At 40.1% G+C, this 19,657-nt stretch overlaps 1 protein-coding gene across 4 annotated transcripts in view; it reads left to right on the forward strand.

Annotated features, from left to right (window-relative positions):
• Window positions 1–19,657, forward strand: part of SLC16A7 (solute carrier family 16 member 7) — a 627,896-nt gene that overhangs the window by 31,108 nt on the left and 577,131 nt on the right. Inside the window, exon 1 of one of the 4 annotated variants that reach the window (XM_050923842.1) lies at window positions 9,075–9,133. The exons of the other annotated variants lie outside the window; for them this stretch is intronic. The gene's annotated coding sequence lies outside the window, so the exon portion shown is untranslated. Of the gene's footprint in view, window positions 1–9,074; window positions 9,134–19,657 lie in introns of those variants that run through there. 4 annotated transcript variants of the gene reach the window in all.

A 19,657-nucleotide genomic window follows, 5' to 3' on the forward strand; every position in this document is an offset into this window, starting at 1 on the left:
AAGCAACATTAGCTCTAATGCAGATATCCACTACACCCTTGGGATACATTACTGTTCACTTGCTCCATCACCATTATTCACTAAGCCACAAAGTCTTGAACCCGAGAAGTTGCAGTCCAGAGGCTTCTGAATGCTTTCAAGAAGGGGAGGAGCATGTTGTGGAAGTGCTGCTTCCCCTACTTTTACTTTTTAAAGCCCTATTTTTCTCTTCTTTGCTCCCTTCCATTCCTACCACCTGGATGATTTTTAACTTCCTCAGTCACTCTGCTCTTTTACATATTCAACCACTCTATCTTGGTTCTCTTTCTGAGAACTCTCTAATGAATCCTTCAGTGTCTCCTTTGTTGGTTTCTTCTCCCTCCCATTCCACCAGTGTGCCTCTATTTCTGTACTTAGCCCTTTATTCTTAATATTACATCTTATTCCTGGGTGATTTTTATTCATTCTTGTTATCAGTCTAGTGCTTATAAGAGTAGTTTATCTGCATATACCATATGTGCACTGATGACTCCCAAATCAACATCTTTATCTTGGCTTTTCCTCCTCTTCCAGTTTTAAAGCTCTAAGATATCAGTTCCTGGATGTTTGTTTGACAGTTCAAGCTCAACATTATGAAAAGAGAACTCCTCAGCCTGCCCTGCACATCCTAGATTTGTGCATCCAAATCAAGCAGCTGCGTGTATGCCTGATTTACATATACAAATATACATTGTTTTTTAAAAAAAAGTAATTCTGTCCCTCATGCAAATACTTTTGTCTGTTACCCTCGTAATCTCCTGCCTATACTGCTTCAACCTCTTATTTTTTGACCTACTTGACTCTCACCTTGCATCCTCTTGTCTCTGAAAAATGCCACTGCTAACCTTATCATCTACTCATTCTCTAATTGTTTCTCTTCACCCCCTCCCCCACTCCAAACACTACCTTTTTCACTGAGTCTTCTTTTCCTACATCACAAGTGAACTCCTTCATATGTCTAGGGATCTCTGACCCTACTTATATCTGAGCTCTTTTTTTTTCTGCTATGTCAGTCCCTCATGCCCTGCTGTCTTCCAGTTCTGTTCTATTTCCCTTTATGCTTCCTTTACATCTTTTTAATATAAGTTCCTCTGTACTTTTTTCCTGCACTGCCCTCTGCATGTCATCCTGCACACCGTGCAACTATGCTCTCCATCTACAAGTTCATTCTGAAATGTTACTTCTTTCAGTTCTCCCGTCTTCACAATGCAGACTGATGCTCCTGCATCAAGTTGATAAAAACAACATATTGAAAAAAACTATGAATAAAAGTGTAACTAGCATGTAACTAGTATTCACTGTAAACACAAGAGAGCACATGATAGTATTTAATGCAAACCTAGAAGCTCTCTCACCTGCACCTTTTCTCTGCTGTACATTACAATCAAATGACCTAAAGATAAATTCAAGATAGTGTTCATGAGATTGTAAATTCTTCAGGGCAGGGGCTGTGGTTTTCATTTGTCTGTAAGACATCTGTATAAATAATAAAAGTCATAGTAATAAAATGGGACCAGATAGTCCTCTGCTGAGCCCACTGCAGGATGTCATTTTGACTGCTGTGGTACACAATTGCTTCTAGTTATTTGTTAGGGTGCTCTGTGCACCACAGGCTGGTGACAAGCACTACGGGCATGCCAAGCACTGGGCTCCGCAGACTCTGTCCGTTGGTGGAGTTCTACTGTAAAGTAAAAGAGGAATCTTTACTGCAGTTGACAGGAAAGAAAGGAAGCAAACTTATTAGGTAGGATTCTCACACATTAGTTGAAAAAGGAAAGTGGATAATATCCAAACTACACCACAGTATGTATGTCTACACTGACATACCCACATAGCCCCCCAGCATGGGTATAATTAGCAGTGTAGCCAGTAAGATATGACTTAGGAGACAAATAGAGTAAAGACATGCCTGAAGGGTGTGGGTATGTACTCACATGTACACTCTGGGGGAGAGTCAATAGCAAGGAAAGGCTCCATCAGTTCCCTGCTGCTGGAGCTTACCCCACCACAGGAAAAGGTTCTGGCAGGGAGGAAAGACCCCAGCAGCTTCCTGCTGCTGGCACATTTCCCCTTTAGCAGCAAGGAAGCAGTGGGGAAAGCAGCTTTCTGCTGCTGGAGCCCTTCCCTGCCACAGTAAAAGACTCCAGCTGTGGGAAAAGGCTCTGTCAGCCCCCATTGCTGGAGCCTTTCCTCACAGCAGGGAAAACCAAAATTGGGGAAAAGGCAGTGGGAAAAAGGCTCTAGCAAGAGGGAGGAAGCAGGGAAGGGCTGAGCCAGAGCCTTTTCTTGCTGCAGTGAAAGGCTGTGGCAGCAGGAAGCTGTTGAAACCGTTCCTCGCTACCACCCTTCTGTCAGGGTCTTTCACTGATATGTGTAGCTACCCACAATAAGATGGGCCCAGCCTGCTTTTCACTACAGAGTGTAGCTACATATACACTCCATGCTTCTACCAGTGGTTTGTAGTGTAGATGTAGACTAGGGGACATACAAATAAAGAAGACAAGCTAACCTCTCAGAGTTCCCTGGGTCTAAGATCCAAGTAGCTTTATTATGTGCACCTCTCTGTGAGGAGATAGAGTCCTAGGCCTTCGGTCTCACAGGCCTAGTTTTCTTCAGTCTCTGGTGTGCTAGCCATCTTCTGACTGTCACACTGAGGATCCTTCCCTGCCACATTGCTACACAGTAGGTCCATATGCTGTTCTGGACACAGTGCCTGCTTCAAAATCCTTATAATGCCTTTATTTGCTCTTCCCTTTAACTCTGGATCATACACTTCTTTCTGCTGGCTAGATCCTAGCCTAAGTCCTACCCATCCTAGAATGATTTATAATAACCCAATGCTTCTCCTTTGGGTCATTCCAAACAAGCAAGGGTACCCCATATTTCAAATTTACACAAAATTGATTATGTTAAATGGCACCTTTGCCAAAACCATGATAATTTCAGTGGGAAAACTACAAACTTACAACTGTTGGGGAAAGTGCAGACTTATCAGTGTAGAGTAAAAAATGTAGGCAAATATCCTTCCGTTAAGACTTGACCCAGGAAATGTTATAATAGGAACAATACTAACATACTTAATGCATCCCTTTAAGCTTTTTAACAGAATTTAACAGGAATACATGAATGCAGCTCTGAATCAGTTAGTATTCTAGTTTTGTTGCTAATTTCTTTCTTTCTGAGACTTCTAGTTTTGTTAAAATATTCAAGAATGCATCATTCAGTGACATCAACAGTGCCTTGGGTTGCCACAAAACCACAGGTATTTGCAAAGTCAGAGAATGATGTATTCTGGATAAGAGGCGTTCACACAATAATAATAATAATTGTAAACAGTTCATGTTACTGCCTGCATACTGAGAGCATTCAGCCCACATTTCTGAGTTTAGTTTTCATATTTGATTTAATGTTTGCCTTTACTGGGCAAAGCAGGCAGGGAGGACAGAACATGCACCATTAGAATTCAGGCCAGCATTTGGAGCATAAGGATCAGTGGGACACAGCAACAAGTAGTGAGTCACAGCATAACAGAGAAGCAACAGTAGGAAGTACTTCTCATGAACGATTGCTGCTGGCTGGTCTTGTGCTTCCAAGAGACCAAAATTAAAACTCAGTGGAGAAGAAGCTTGCCAGAAGTTGGGAATGGTTGACTGGGGATGAATCGCTTGATGATTACATCTTCTGTTCATTCCCTCTGAAGCACCTGGCATTGGCCACTGTTGGAAGACAGGATACTGAGCTAGATAGACTATTGGTCTGACGCAGCATGGCTGTTCTTATGTTCTTAAGAAGATGCGTATACAATGTTAGATCATATTGTAACCTGAGGGCAAGAAGCATGAGGGGAGAATCCAGAGGAGGAACTAGGCAAGCCAGAACAGAAGAGTTACTATGGAGTCATGAGGTCCCCTAATGGCCCTCATGTCCTGTCACAATGTCATGTTACATTACCAAAGGGAACGTGTTGGGGGCTGGGGGAGTGGGAATTAGAAAGGATATATGCTGTCCTGGTGTGTGTCAGTGATGCTATGACATATTGTAGGAAGGGAGGGCTGAGAAAAGGCCAAAATGAAGATGACAGCTGATTATTACAGCATGGGGAAGGGCACATACCATTAAAGTGCGAGGCAAGAATTACCACAGCCACAAGTCAGTTTTCTAAAACTTTCTGATGCTGGCTGGGCAGAGAGAAACTTGATGAGGCCAGTACTGACTCAGTCTAAGAGAACGAGGACCGATATGTTCATGATAGGCTTGGCTACTTGGGATTGGACTGTTTAAGTTTAGATATCTTGTCTAAACTGGTAGAGAGGTGGAAATATCTCATCTGAGAAGTGTGGAGCAGCGTGGATACATCCAAATTCCTAGAGAGCCTTAATATTCATCCCTGAAAGTAGGTGTCTTGAAAGATCTGTTGGATGAGGACAAACTGATGTCTTTTTGAATTTTAAGGGTAAATATGGTCTCATGGACAAACAATTTTTATTGTTATGCAGCTGCACACCAGCCTGATACAAATACATGTAGTGACAAAATAAGGAGGAATTTTTTTTTTTTTAAAAGAGTCTTTACAAATTATTTTAATCAACTCTGGGACTACAAACACGATTATGCACTAATAATAATTGTACTGTCATTTCATAGCATCTATACAGGATGGAGTTAAAGATGTCTGGGTGCCTTACGTGCATTTCCTTATCTTAATAGATTTGAATTTCTTTTAAGCTTATCTTCAACTTTGAATTTCCTGGAGTTGTAAAACCTGTTTTAGGGATAATTACATTATCTCTTAAATGTTTTTACCATGAAATAACTGATATATACTCAACCTTAATCTTAATTCCAGTTTAATTTAGATTTTTTTAAATATGGGACTAATAATAAAACATAAATGTAGCTTTCTTGATAAGGAATTTCTGCAATGAGTAAAATAAATAGCCCAGATATTATTGTGAAATTCATTTGTAACAAACAATCAGTTGATCAAATGCTGTATATTATGTCTGTTAGCATAACTAAATTCTCATAGTGTTTAACATTATATTACTTAATATCTCACCTCTGATCCTTGATGAAGAGTTGCAGAATATGAAAAAAGCCTTGTAGGATGTGGTTTACCTCTCAAGTGAAATGCATTATATTTTGTTTTTTTGTAAGTAGTATATTTGTCCACAAAGATCTCATGTTATTAATTTCTAACTTGGCATGGGTGATTTAAATCAGCAGCATGCTAACATCTGGCTTCATAGTCTGGATGAACTACTTGTGCAATAGCAGCATGTGATGAAAATGGCAAGCAGTGTACATAACTTTAGGCTCAGCTGGTTAAGCAGGCTGAAAAAGCAGTCAGTCTGAGACGTTAATGTAGGAAAATGTAATTAGCTTCGTAATAAAAGTTACAGCAATTCAAGAAGTGGATATAAACTGAGGAACATAGTGCTATCACTGGGCAATCAAACTGGTCAGTTGGAATGCTGGACTTTGCTAGCAGTCACAGTGGTCTGTATTGCATAGTGGAATGCATGGGTTTGAGAGGAAATTACAGAGGCAAAGCCCTCTTTGCTGTGAGTATCATAGATGTCACAAAGTACAGTCTCAAGGGGAGAGATGAAGTTTCCTATGTCATCACAACTGTCCCTGTGGTCAGATGTTTGGCTGTGTGTGTGTATTTTCACAGTGTGCCATTCCAGCTCTGTGCAGATGATGGGTACAGCAGACCTCGATCAGCCTGCCCAATAAATTGACAGACTTGGTTTTCAGTGAAGGCACCAGGCCAGGTTTATTGCTGACGAAGCATGGTCCTAGCTCCCCGGATCAGTGTCTGCAGTTACACTAGCACATGTATGCTCATGACAAGGGACACAGCTCAGTCAGTGGATCAACCACTGCCCCCTAAGGCTGGCCAAAGACACTCCCTCTCAGACACCACTTTATGTTTATATACAAGTTACATATTGCCCTGCTGACATAGTTAATTACTGCCGCCTAACATGGTTTGTACCACCCATTACCTTGTACATGTTGGTTTCATCAAAACATCTCTATCCATCACACTGTCATCCTGACCTTGTCTTTAGGAGGGGTCAGTCTGTTCTCCTTATCTTTGGGGAGTGTGATTTGGTAAATTTTTCTGGAATGTGTGTGCGCGAGTATCCTGTGCTTAGTACTTCTTAGGAACGTGTGTGTGTTTTTGCAACACCAGCCCTTTTCTTGCCAAGTTCATGTATTGGACAGTGATCCTGCAAGCAGGAATCTGCTTTGTAACAGGGTAGGGCCTGACTTGGCCTGACTTTTGCTAACTTTGCTTTATGTCAGCAGGGCTTGGTTACACCAGGCCCCTTGCCTCAGGCTCTCTCTTTCTACTATGGTCCCATCAGTCAATTCACAAAATTGGAACTAAAGAGAAGGGTTAATTTGCAGTGCAACCTACAATATGGAGTGTCAGCTTGGTACGTTCCCTGTAGGAGGACTAAGGTTAAAGAAAGAAAAAGAAATCCGTGAAAGGCATTGCAACCCTTCCATGATAAAAAAAATAGGTATGCCTCAGTTTCCCACTCTTAGTAGGCTAATTTAGTTTTTCAGCTACACCAAGAGTTTCCTCTTCCAGGGTAACAAAAATCTAAAACTTTTACCCTGTCTTATCTCTGGGCAACAGCCCCCCATCAAAAGCCTATCAGTTTTCCTCCTTCTCCAGGGATAACTGCATCTCATCCACTCATTATCTCTCTCTCTCTCTCTGGGTCACATCCCTCACTGAAATTTTCCACCCATCCAAAATACCACACCAACATCCCCTGGTGGCTCTCAGAATCAGAAAGGAGCTCACAAGCACAAACTACAGTGGTGAGACCACCACCTCTCCTCAACTTCTCTTCCCCTAGAGCTAATTCCTTTGACTCTGCTACAATCCTTTAATTCTCCTCTCGGAATTAGCCTTTTCAGGCTTTCAAGCCAAAATAAAATCCTTCCCTCTCAGTGTATTTTACCCAGCCACATGGCTGTCTTTTTAGGCCCTCTTTCCAGGTCATGGTACTAGAGAGAGACAGAGCCTCCGTCACTCTTAGCAGAGATGTCTACATGAGGCCTTACTCCCTCCCTGGTCTCTCCTTACTTATCTGGGCACAGAGTTTAATTATATTCCTATCTCTTTTTTCCCCAGAATTCCTGGCTATTGCCTACACTTTTCAGGGTCCCTTTGGAAACTACAAGCTCTAGAATGTCTTTGTTCTGAGTTGAACTGGGAATAGAGCTTTCCTGGGCTAGGAGCTTGTCTTAAGCAGCCAGCATGCCTTATTGCAGGCATTAAACACATGGGCCCTGATTCTGCTCTCACACCAATTTTACAGTGGTGTAACTCCATGAACTACAATGGGGTTAAAAGTGTGAGAGTGGAGTATATGATACGACAAAAGTAATTGTGCACCTCTTGAGAGGGTTTTATGATACATACATTTACAACTGCCAAAGGTCATGCAAATCTCAGATTGGACTATTTAGTCACATGAGACATTGCAAACCATCTACATCATAGGCTGCAATTTCCACTGTCTCTCAGAGATAAAAGGATGCCAACATCTCTGACAGATGAAGTTGAGGCCACTCATTGTGTCATAGGAATGCTCAGCAGCTTGAAGAATCTAAAGCTCTGAGCATCCATTTTCATTTTTGTAACAAAAATATTTTGTTAATTTTTTTCATATTACTTTCTAAGGTTCTTATTGTTTTTAACTCTTTCTGTTCTCCCAGAATTTCTTTGCTGAGTTCAGCATGTTAAACTTCTATGCCTTCCAACATTCCTTTATTATTTTCTTCATTTCTCCCTCTCCCGCGAGCACATGCTCCTTCACATTCATAACTAAAATCACTGTATTTATTTAAACACATATATGGCTCCAGACCTAAGTTCCCTGTAAGCTGTGTGGCTGCACAGTAGCCTATTTAGCACTGCGCAGGCGCTCAGGGAACCTGCCATGGCTGGAGAAGGGGCACTCCTTCCCTGGCCCCAGCCCAACCCCCAACATGCTGTGACCAGGGAAGGGGTACCTATCCTGCAGCCCCAGCCCTGGAGCTGCCAGAATGGAGAGAGGCACACCTCCCCCCCAGCCCAGGTGCTGCTGCCAGGAGATAGAGCTTGGGGAGTCCTCTCTCCCTGCTGTAGCCCCGGAGCACCCTCGTGCACCCCAAGCCCCTCATCCCCAGCCCCACCTCAGAGCCTGCATACCCCTGCACCCTCCCACACTCCGAACCCCTCAGCCCTGCTCCCACCCCAGATGAATTTTGTTATGTGAACCAAATATGAAAGTGATATGTCAAACATCACTTGCATATTGGTGCACATGACAAACTTCATTCCACATGCGTGTGGGAAAAATTAGAAGGAACACAGCTCCAGACATGAAAATATCTTTGCTTCATGGACATTTCAGGACACATGCACCTTTGCCTCCCTCCCACAAATCCTAAAATCTTTGTACATGGAGGGTCAGATTCCAATCACTCATATCACTGTAAAACAGGAGGAACTCCACTGAGGACAATGGAATTACAATAATATGAGATAAGAATGAGGTCTATATTCCATTCTAGTCCAAACCTTTTTTTTTGAAAACCTGTATTAAAGTGCTAGCCTCCTTTTCTGACACCTTCCCACTGACTGAAAATTTTCATTTATTATATTTACTTTACAGTAGGAGTTTTAATGTTCCCTGGCAGTTTCAGAAACTGTAATAGAAATCATTTTACTAAACTCCAATAGATGCAAGAGTTAAAGTTCGGTGAAACAATCTCCTTATAACTTTTGTCATCTGTGACTTTCACACAGTATCTTTGAGTGCCCTATTCAGTTGCTATAACAACATCTGTTGTTGGAAACTTCAAGTTGTATTTGTCACATGCATACCACCTGAATGGAAGTAGGAAAATTATACGTTAGCTTTGACATCGTATCACATGACATGCCTAATTTATCTGGATGTAACTGGCTGAGAGTGGTTCAGCCTGTTACTTAGCTGGCATAAATTTACTTCCTTGTTGGCTTTGTGGACCATTAGTCATTAATTTTAAGTAGTAGCAAAGTGCTTTGCAGTTTGATTACGGGAGGAACTAATTGTGTAAGGTATGGGATTATTTACAATGGAAAATAAATTAAAATGAGGGTGTAGATGTTCTTAAAATTCTTTTTGGCTTCATTTCTAATGTTTGTCACTGTAGTTTAGTAATATCTTTGTTGTTGGGACATCTTTCAAAACATGTTATGCAATATGTACGAAACATTACAGGAGTTTTCAGAAATTCCTCCAAAGCTGGAAATTTGAGTTTAAAGGAAAAGTCTTCAAATTGTAAAATAGAATTAATTATGCTGGCTATCAAATAGTTTGGGTGCATATTTATGTAGTTTGTAACACTGATTGAGCTCTGATATATTTCTCTGTAAAAATATTAAACCTTTTCTTGACATCATTGTTGATGTTATTAACAAAAAGTCTGCTCCTGCTCCAGTTTAAGTCAATGCAATTTTTCCTTTGGCTTCAATGGGAAGTGGACTAGACCCATAGACTTGGAAGATTTATAAGTTCTAAATATTTAAGGTTTTGTTTTCTTCATTTCTCTAGGCTGAGCCAACTGATTATTGTCAGTGATCAGATATTGTTCTGTATCTCTGTTGGCACATCTAGCACTTTCTTTAAATACCTTTGTAAAAGCACATTTTTCTTCAGGTATTTGGATATTCATTTATTCACAGGTTAGAAAGAATCATTAAGGGAAGAAAAATGTTTTGCATTTTTAGTGGTACCTAAAAATTTTAAATTTTAATTAAGAAACAAATGTAACACATTCCAAGAATAAAATTTTACAGTACCACTAGGTTTTGAAGTATCTGTGAAAGAATGCTTCCATTGCTGCTTTGTTAATTCTGCGTTAATTTATAACTACCAAATGAAAGCCTCCAGCCTCAACAATTAAGAAAACTACAGATAGTTTGAATTGGTTTATCTTCAAAATGTTACTCAGTAGCACAAGATGTTATTTATTATTTATACCACAGCAACACCCAAGGGCCACAGTTAGAATCAGGAGTCCAAGGTGCTGGGAGATGTACAAACATAAAATAAGAGTGTCTCTGTTCTGGTCTGTGCTTCCAATATAAATAGATGGAAACTTAAACTCCAACTGCCACATTTTCAAAAGGTTTTTATTCCAGTCTCCATTTCTGTGTGTGCAACTTTGTATGTTCAGTTTTTGTTTACTGTCTTGCTCACATAAGGCCTGATGCTTCATTTTCCTCCGCCTTATGATGTCATTTGCACATGTGCAAAATGAATGCAGAGCAACTCAGAGTCAGAGCATAGATGCCCAACATTTTCTGAAAAAAAAAAGCTCCTTTAAGTTGTTTCAAGTTGATTTCACAAAAACAGAATTTTGAAATATCAGTAATCAGTTTTGAAAATCATGGCATGTGAGTCCTGGTTTAAACAATAAGATCATTCTTCCTTTCTAGACCAATCCTCCTCTTTATTTTTATGATATTACTCACAAACTGGGAATGAAATGTAGTGTGCCCAAATAAAGGCCAAGTTTTGAAAATTCATCCATTATGTTTTTTTAATATTCCGTTTCCTCCATCCATTATCTAAGCAGTTATTAATTCACCTACCTCCATCCACCACATCTTCCTCCATTATTGTCATGCTATCATAAACATTTCATGTAACTTTGGGCCTGTGAGTTATGCTAAAAATCTAGCTGCTTGTAACTACAACTAAGAAGCTCTATGAATAGTTTTGTATAGTTTGTCAGCAATCAAGAACCCTTGATTTTTCTACCTTTGGAACCTGAACTATTTAAATTAGAGAGGGGAAATAAAGTTTGGGGGAGATTTTGCAGCCCCTTGAGTGCTACATATAAATAGCTTTTTTGCCCCTCCTAAGTAATTTGATCCAGAAGGTGAGCTGTTGCTATAAGATAAAAGCCCTTTTGGCTACTCAGTTTTCTGCATTGTTTCTGATCCCTATAGTATCTACAATGATCTTACTTTCTAGTTATATTCATAGTAAGGGGAAACTTATGTGGGACCAAGCCCCTAAGACTGCATATTTTGCAGGAAACAGTGAATCTCACTATAGCAATGAGGGGACCATAGCTCTTGGTGTGTACTGAATACCCAGACAAGAAGTTAAAGGTTTGGGAGGTTGTGAAAGGGAATTTAAATGATGTAAAAGTTTTCAAGAATCATAACCCTACAAGAGAATAAAAGCTCTGCTTCTAAGATGAAGTTTCTGAGCAATTCTTTTTTGATGAAGAGCTATAACATAAAACCCAGCAGTTTGTCCCAGAACTATTTATTGCCCTTTCCAAAATTTGTTGGATGATTTCACAGTTGAAAATTGTTATATGCTCCAATTCTTTTCCAGAAACATTTTGCACTTTGCACTGCTTAGTTTGAGGAGAGAATGGAGATTGGAAGAACTGAGGGATGACCCCATCTATATCCATACAGAGCTTTAAAAAATAATAGAATAAAAAGATTATTTTATACTACAGTTCCATACATGCAACTGCATATTCTATTGGACCTTTCCGATCTCACTAAAGTTAATGAAAGGACCTCCATTGATTTCAGTGGGCACTGGATGAGGCTCAATAGGCTGCACCCAATCTGAACAGGTCAAAAGTTTCTTCCTGAAATACATAGACAAAACATCTATTTTCAGCAAATTTCAAAATAGCATTTGGGTCTTCCCCCCACCTTTTCAGCTTCATGAAAAAATGAGTAACACTATCTATTATTCCTTGAAAGACTCAGAACGTTTCCTGTGGAACTGTTAAAGTTTTCAAGGATTTCTGATTGCTTGTCACAGATTATCATCATCATGCTGAGGACTAATTATTAATTTTTTTTTAATTCTCTGAATGCTATATATTGTACACTAACGGAGAAGCCTACCCTGGCTTCCCTAATTTCTGTAAAAAATATAGAATTAGGCTTTCTCCGAGTGAACAAAAGCGAACAAGCAACAAAAGCCAAAGACGCCATAAACTAAGTGAGAAGCAAAAATCAGAGAAGTGAAAGTTGATTGCCTATTTTGTAACAAGTGTACATGGTTTAACATGAATCAACTTAGACTTTTTTACATAAACAACTCGCCTTCCCCTACCCTTGCTTGATTTAACACAGAATATAAGTGCATGCAGGGTCAATGAGGGTAAACCAAGGCTCTGGTCACAAGAATACAAAGGTGACCTTGTTCTACTATGATGTCAGATATTTTATCTGAATCCTCAATCGAGTCCTCCAGCTACTGTATCCTTGAGAGAGCTAGCATAGATATTAAAATATTGGAAACATGAAGGACACTGGTTAAATAAGAAGTGTGTGACAAGTTCAGTGGACCGAATGAATGACAAAATGCAATCAAAGCTTCAAGAAATGTTTATGCACACAGCATTCTGATGTATAAGTGAAATAAATGTATTGCTTTCCTGTGTTGTCTGTTGCAACTATTCTGTTTATTTCATTATGAACAAATTCTGCTTTAACACTAAAAATAGGCCTAATTCACTTCCTCTTCCTCTTTCTATTTAACAGGCATATATATACATACTGCAAAATACAGACAGCCATTAATTGGGCTTATGCAGAATGCTTTTTGTTGTTTATCTCTGCTAGACAATGTAAAACACAATACTACTTCTCCAGATATGTCACTGGCTTTGATTTCATGTGTAAAGCCATACCTAATTTGGGTCCTGAGCCCTGGCTGAATCACAGTCCACCTCTCTGTTTCTGGTCGTTTGCAGCACTTAAAATCAGCTGAGCTACGTCTGTATCTTGGACTGGAACTTTGGGGGACTAGATGCAGGACATTCTTGATTCAAGGCCCTTGGCATTAGAATCTGCTTTCAGTGTTGGTCTCTTGAATACCTAATTTGTTGACCTTCAGACTATAATGGAAAGCTCATCTGTTGACTTCTATTAGGGAAATACAGTGGGATGAATTTTACAGAGGTGGTTGCTTCCTATTATCAAGGTTGCTACTAGGCTGCCCTCCACTTTGGTTTGGAAAATTTAATTAGTCTGGAAATTGTCAGATTTATTGTGAAGACATGGGAGAATATTTTTGCAAAGCCTTAAGAATTTGCTTTAATCATTTGTGAGCTAGATCGTTAAAAATTCTCATGATCCGAAATGTTGACTTTGCCTAGTGTTTGTCTCATTCTGTAGCTCAAAATGGCTTGTTATTGTTCCCCCTTTGAGATTTCCACATACATATATCTTGAAAACTTGTGTGCTGGACCAAAAATGAAGAAAATAAATTACAATTAAACCAAGTCATTAATTTAATTTCCTTTGGATAGTTTTAGGTTCAATCCTGTTCCAACTGATTTCAGTGGGAGTTTTTTGCCACTTACTTTAGTGAGAGAAGTCTTGGACACTGTGGCCTAAACTTTCAAAAACATGAGCTCTGTTTTTTAGTCTCAGTTTGAGTCCCCAGCATAAAACAACTATGTTTTGATGTCTTCTTATTTCTAGGTTTAAGTCATATTGAATTTGTTCTGAAGACACTGAATAAACTAAATACTTCTTTTCAAATGGAGCCTTCAAAATAATTATTGGAAAGTTTTGTGTAGTGTCTAGGCTTTCTAATGTCCCTTTACCAGCCCAGTGAAACCCCATTATATCACAACGCTCAAAACATAAATAGATTTGACTGACTATCCGCAGCAGCCTTACTGTTGCTTTTTAATCTTTATACAGTACAAGAGTGATAAGCACTTTAAAAATGCAGATAGATTAGATAGATTTTGACATTGGCTTGTGCAAGATGCAATTTTCAAGGACAGAAATAATAAAATGTTTAAGGATTTTCTATTGAAAAACTAGACACAATTCTCCATCACTGAAAACTGATTGAGAAAAGAAAAAAGCCAATAGAGAATATATTCCACAATAGCACCCCCCATCAGTGATTTATTTCAGTGGCCAAAACAAAGATACCAGAGTTGGTGCTTATATAAAATGCATTCTCTTTGAGAGCTTTTCATGACCCTTTAAAAATGCTGGGGTGATATTTTCCTTGTAGACAGTGCATTTTCAGTGACAGATTCTTTCTACAATTTCCAAATAGCTAGAGGAATGTGGATTTTGTTTTATAGCCATTATTAGTTTGATCAGCTCAGCTCATCCCTTTAATTTAAAGATAGGATGACTCCCTATTCATAACATATCAAATAACTTTATCTTCATTTACCTATGTAATAGACACTGACAAAAACAGCCCTGGGGAATTCAGAAACTATCAAAATGATCCCAAAACTTTGTTTAAAAAACCTAGTTAATGTTGCTAGGTGATTATCTATGGACTTTTATTTATTTAGATTTAAATAATAACTCTAAAGATGCCTATTCAAGACCCACAGGACATTAACACTATATTAATATCATACTTAAATCTCAACAGAATTAAAACTCAACAGAATTAAAACAATCAATTCAACAGGACTTCAGCCAGCCAGCCAACTACAGAAGCTCCTTTACACCTGTTCATCAATATGGTATACATACCTTCAGCACTCTCCAGAACCCATCTCAAGTTTCTTTTTGGAGCATGCCTGCAAGGTCACCACATTTGGGCTATTTCGGAGGGGGGGGGAGGAACAAATTCCAGGGTTTCCGAGCTCTCACACACAATGCCCTGCCAGCCACTTCCTCTCTTTTATAACGAGGAGGATCCATCTTGATCATTCCTGCTGACTGTAGCTGTGGCAGTATGGCACAGGAAAAGAGGCAATCCCTCACATAAGGCAATCCTAGGCCCTTTAGGGCTATATAGGTCATAACCAACACCTTAAATTCCACTGGAGACTAGTGAGCAGTCTAGATGACCCCTACGTTTGAAACCTAATAACTGATGGCAAACACACACTCAATCAAAGGGGCTGATATTACCACCATCACTTCCTCGGGCCGCTTGCCCTACTCCTCCACCATCACCTCAGTCTCATATGGGTTGAGCTTCAGCCAGCTCACTGTCATCCATGACTGTATGACCCCCGTGTTTATAGTATGTGAGCACTTTGAGCTTTAATAGATTTAGCCTCACAACCCCCTAAATGATGAGAAAGTATTACTATACCATGATTTAAATGACTGACTGAGGCAGAAGGGCTCCAGTGAACATGAATGGTCCCACTAAAGCACTTGAACAATGCTTAAGGTCACACAGAAATGCTGTAACAGAGCCAGGAAATGAACCCTGATTGCCTGAGTCCCAAGTCAGTACCTTTAGTCACAAGACCTCCCTTTCATCTTACATGACCTACAAATTGCAAGTACTTAAAAGTGCACAAGTGTTTAAAAATCATAGAATCATAGAACTAGATGGGACCTCGAGAGGTCATCTAGTCCAGTCTACTGCACTCAAGGCAGGACTAAGTATTATCTAGGCCATCCCTGACAGGTGTTTGTCCAACCTGCTCTTAAAAATCCCCAGTGATGGAGATTCCACAACCTCCCTAAGCAATTTATTCCAGTGCCTAACCACTCTGACTAGGAAGTTTTTCTAATGTCCAACCTAAACCACCTTTGCTGTAACTTAAGCCCACTGCTTCTTGTCCTATCCTCAGAGGTTAAGAAGAACAATTTTTTCCCTCCTCCTTGTAACAACCATTTATGTACTTGAAAACTGTTATCATGTCCCCTCTCAGTCTTCTCTTCTCCAGACTAAACAAACCCAGTTTTTTCAATCTTCCCTCATAGGTCATGTTTTCTAGATCTTTAATCATTTTTGTTGCTCTTCTCTGGACTTGCTTCAATTTGTCCACATCTTTTCTGAAATGTGGCGCCCAGAACTGGACACAATACTCCAGCTGAGGCCTAATCAGCACGGAGTAGAGAAGAAGAATTAGTTCTCATGTCTTGTTTACAATACTCCTGCTAGTACATCCCAGAATGATGTTTGCTTTTTTGGCAACAGCGTTACACTGTTGACTCATGTTTAGCTTGTGATCTACTCTGATCCCTTTCCACAATACTCCTTCCTAGGTAGTCATTTCCCATTTTGTAAGTGTGCAACTGATTGTTAGAGTACTTTGCATTTGTCCTTATTGAATTTCATCTGATTTACTTCAGACCATTTCTCCAGTTTGTCCAGATGATTTTGAATTTTAATCCTATCCTCCAAAGCACTTGCAGCCCTTCCCATCTTGGTATCATCTGCAAACTTTATAAGTGTACTCTCTATGCCATTATCTAAGTCAGGAATTGGCTACCTTTGGCACATGGCTCATCAGGGAAATCTGCTGGCAGGTCAGGATGGTTTGCTTAATTGCAGCGTCCACAGGTTCATCCGATCTCAGCTCCCACTGGCCGCGGTTCACCATTCCAGGCCAATGGGGGCTGCAGGAAGTGGCGCAGACAGTGCGAGCTGCGATTGGCTGAACCTTTGGACACTGAAGGTAAACAAACTGTTCTGGTCCTTCAGCAGATTTCCCTGATGGGCGCGTGCCAAAAGTTGTCAAGTATCAGAAGGGTAGCCATGTTAGTCTGGATCTGTAAAAGCAGCAAAGAGTCCTGTGGCACCTTATAGACTAACAGATGTATGGGAGCATGAGCTTTCATGGGTGAATACCCACTTCGTCAGATGCATGCATACCCATGAAATCTCATGCCCCAATACGTCTGTTAGTCTATAAGGTGCCACAGGACTCTTTGCTGCTTGTGCCAAAGGTTGACGATCCCTGATCTAAGTCATTGATGAAGATATTGACTAGAACTGGACCCAGAACCGATCCCTGTGGGACCCCACTCGTTATGCCCTTCCAGCATGACTGTGAACTAGTGATAACTACTCTCTGAGAATGATTTTCCAGTTAGTTATGCACTCACCTTATAGCAGCTCCATCTAGGTTGTATTTCCCTAGTTTGTTTATGAGAAGGTCATGCGAGACAGTATCAAAAGCCTTATGTATACCACATCTACCACTTTCCCCCTTGCACAAGGTTTGTTACCCTGTCAAAGAAAGCTATTTGGTTGGTTTGACACGATTTGTTCTTGACAAATCCATGCTGACTGTTATTTATCACCTTATTATCCTCTAGGTGTTTGCAAATTGATTGCTTAATTATTTGCTCCATTCTCTTTCTGTGTACAGAAGTTAAGCTGATTGGTCTGTAATTCCCTGGGTTGTCCTTATTTCTCTTTTTATAGATAGGCACTACATTTGCCCTTTCCCAGTCTGCTGCAATGTCTCCTGTCTTCCATGACTTTTCAAAGATAATTGCTAATGGCTCAGATATCTCCTCAGTCAGCTCCTTGAGTATTCTAGGATGCATTTAATTAGGCCCTGGTGATTTGAAGACATCTAACTTGTCCAAGTAATTTTTGACTTGTTCTTTCCCTATTTTAGACTCTGATCCTACCTCATTTTCACTGGCATTCACTATGTTGGACATTCAATCGCCACCAACCTTCTTCATGAAAACCAAAACAAAAGAAGTCATTAAGCGCCTCTTCCATTTCCACATGTTCTGTTATTGTCTTCCCCCCCGCCCCACATTGAGTAATGGGCCTACTCTGTCTTTGGTCTTTCTCTTGCTTTTAATGTAGTTGTAGAATGTTTTCTTGTTTCCTTTTATGTCCCTAGCTAGTTTGTTCTCATTTTGTGCCTTGGCCTTTCAAATTATGTCCCTACATATTTGTGTTATTTGTTTATATTCATCCTTTGTAATTTGACCAAGTTTCCACTTTTTGTAGGACTCTTTTTTGAGTTTTAAATCATTGAAGATCTCCTGGTTAAGCCAGAGTGGTCTTCTGCCATACTTCCTATCTTTCCTACACAGTGGGATAGTTTGCTTATGTGCCCTTAATAATGTCTCTTTGAAAAACTGCCAACTGTCTTCAGTTGTTTTCCCCTTAGACTTGCTTCCCATGGGATTTTACCTACCAACTACAAGTTTGCTAAAATCTGCCTTCTTGAAATCCATTGTCTTCATTGTGATGTTATCCCTCCTATCATTCCTTAGAATCATGAACTATACCATTTCATGATCACTTTCATCCAAGCTGCCTTCCACTTTCAAATTCTCAACTAGTTCTTCCCTATTTGTCAAAATCAAATCTAGAGCAGCCTCCCCATGGTAGCTTTCTCCACATTCTGAAATAAAAAAAATGTCTCTAATACATTCCAAGAGATTGTTGGATAATCTGTGCCCTGCTGTGTTATTTTCCCAACAGATGTCTGGATAGTTGAAGCCCCTCATCACCACCAAGTCCTGTGCTTTGGATGATTTTGTTAGTTGTTTAAAAAAAGCCTCATCTACCTCTTTTCCTGGTTTGCTGGTCTGTAGTAGATGCCAACCATGACATCACCCTTGGTTTTTTTACCCCTTTTATCCTTACCCAGAGACTGTCAACAAGTCTGTCTCTTATTTCTATCTCAACCTCAGTCCAAGTGTATACATTTTTAATATATAAGGCAACACCTCCTCCCCTTTTCTCTGCCTGTCCTTCCTGAGCAAGCTGTATCCTTCTATACCAATATTCCACTCATGTGTATTATCCACCAAGTCTCCGTGATGCCAACTATGTCATAGTTGTGTTTATTTCCTAGCATTTCGAATTCTTCCTGCTTATTCCTCGTACTTCTCACATTAGTATACAGTCATCTAAGATACTGATTTGATTTCCTCCCCACCTCCCAGTTCTGTCTTGTCTCTCCCTTATTTCTGCTATAACAGCCCATGCTCCCCCAAATTCCTACCCTACTCTCTTCTGTTTTTGACTTATCTGATGGCTTTGGTCACCATCCCCTGTCGAACCTAGTTTAAAGCCCTTCTCACTAGGTTAGGAAGTCTGTAGCCAAATGTGCTCTTCTCCTTCCTCGATAGGTGGACCCCATCTCCGTTTAGCAGTCATTTTTTCCTGGAACAGCATCCTGTGGTCATGGAAGCCAAATCCCTCCTGGAGACACCATCCTCACAACCATGCATTCACCTCCAGCATGCATCTGTCTCTGCCGAGGCCCCTATTCTTGACTGGAAGGGCTGAAGAGAACACCACCTGTGCTCCCAACTCCCTCACCTGTACTCCCAGAGCTCTGTAGTCACTTCTGATCTGCTGAGGGTCATATCTCGCAGTAGCATTAGTGCCCACATGGATGAGTAGCCTGGGGTAGTAGTCAGAGGGCCGGATGATCCTTGACAATTTCTCCGTAACATCTTGGATATGGGCCCCTGGCAGGCAGCATAGTTAAGGATCTCATAAATGTGCCAGTAGGATAAACATAGACACAGTATTTGTATCAAACACGAAGAAATGCATATTTAATCACAATACAGCAACATTAACACAGAGCTCAAATCAATACTATTATTTCATTAGGAATCTCAAAACATACACACAATGCAAAATACTTCTTGAAAAAGACTGTGAAAAGAGAAAAATGATACATGTACACATTAGTGATACATTGATCAGCTTCATATAGAAACATACATCTGTGAGAGAAAGGATGGGCTTGTGGTTAGGGTGGAAATCTAGGATTTGATAGATCTGTGTTCAGTTCTTTGTTCTGCTACAGGCTTCCAGTGTGACTTCAGCCAAATTACATTCTCTCTCTGTGCTTCATTTATCCAGCTGTA

Source organism: Gopherus flavomarginatus, chromosome 1, assembly GCF_025201925.1.
Source record: "Gopherus flavomarginatus isolate rGopFla2 chromosome 1, rGopFla2.mat.asm, whole genome shotgun sequence".
NCBI classification, from domain to species: domain Eukaryota; kingdom Metazoa; phylum Chordata; order Testudines; family Testudinidae; genus Gopherus; species Gopherus flavomarginatus.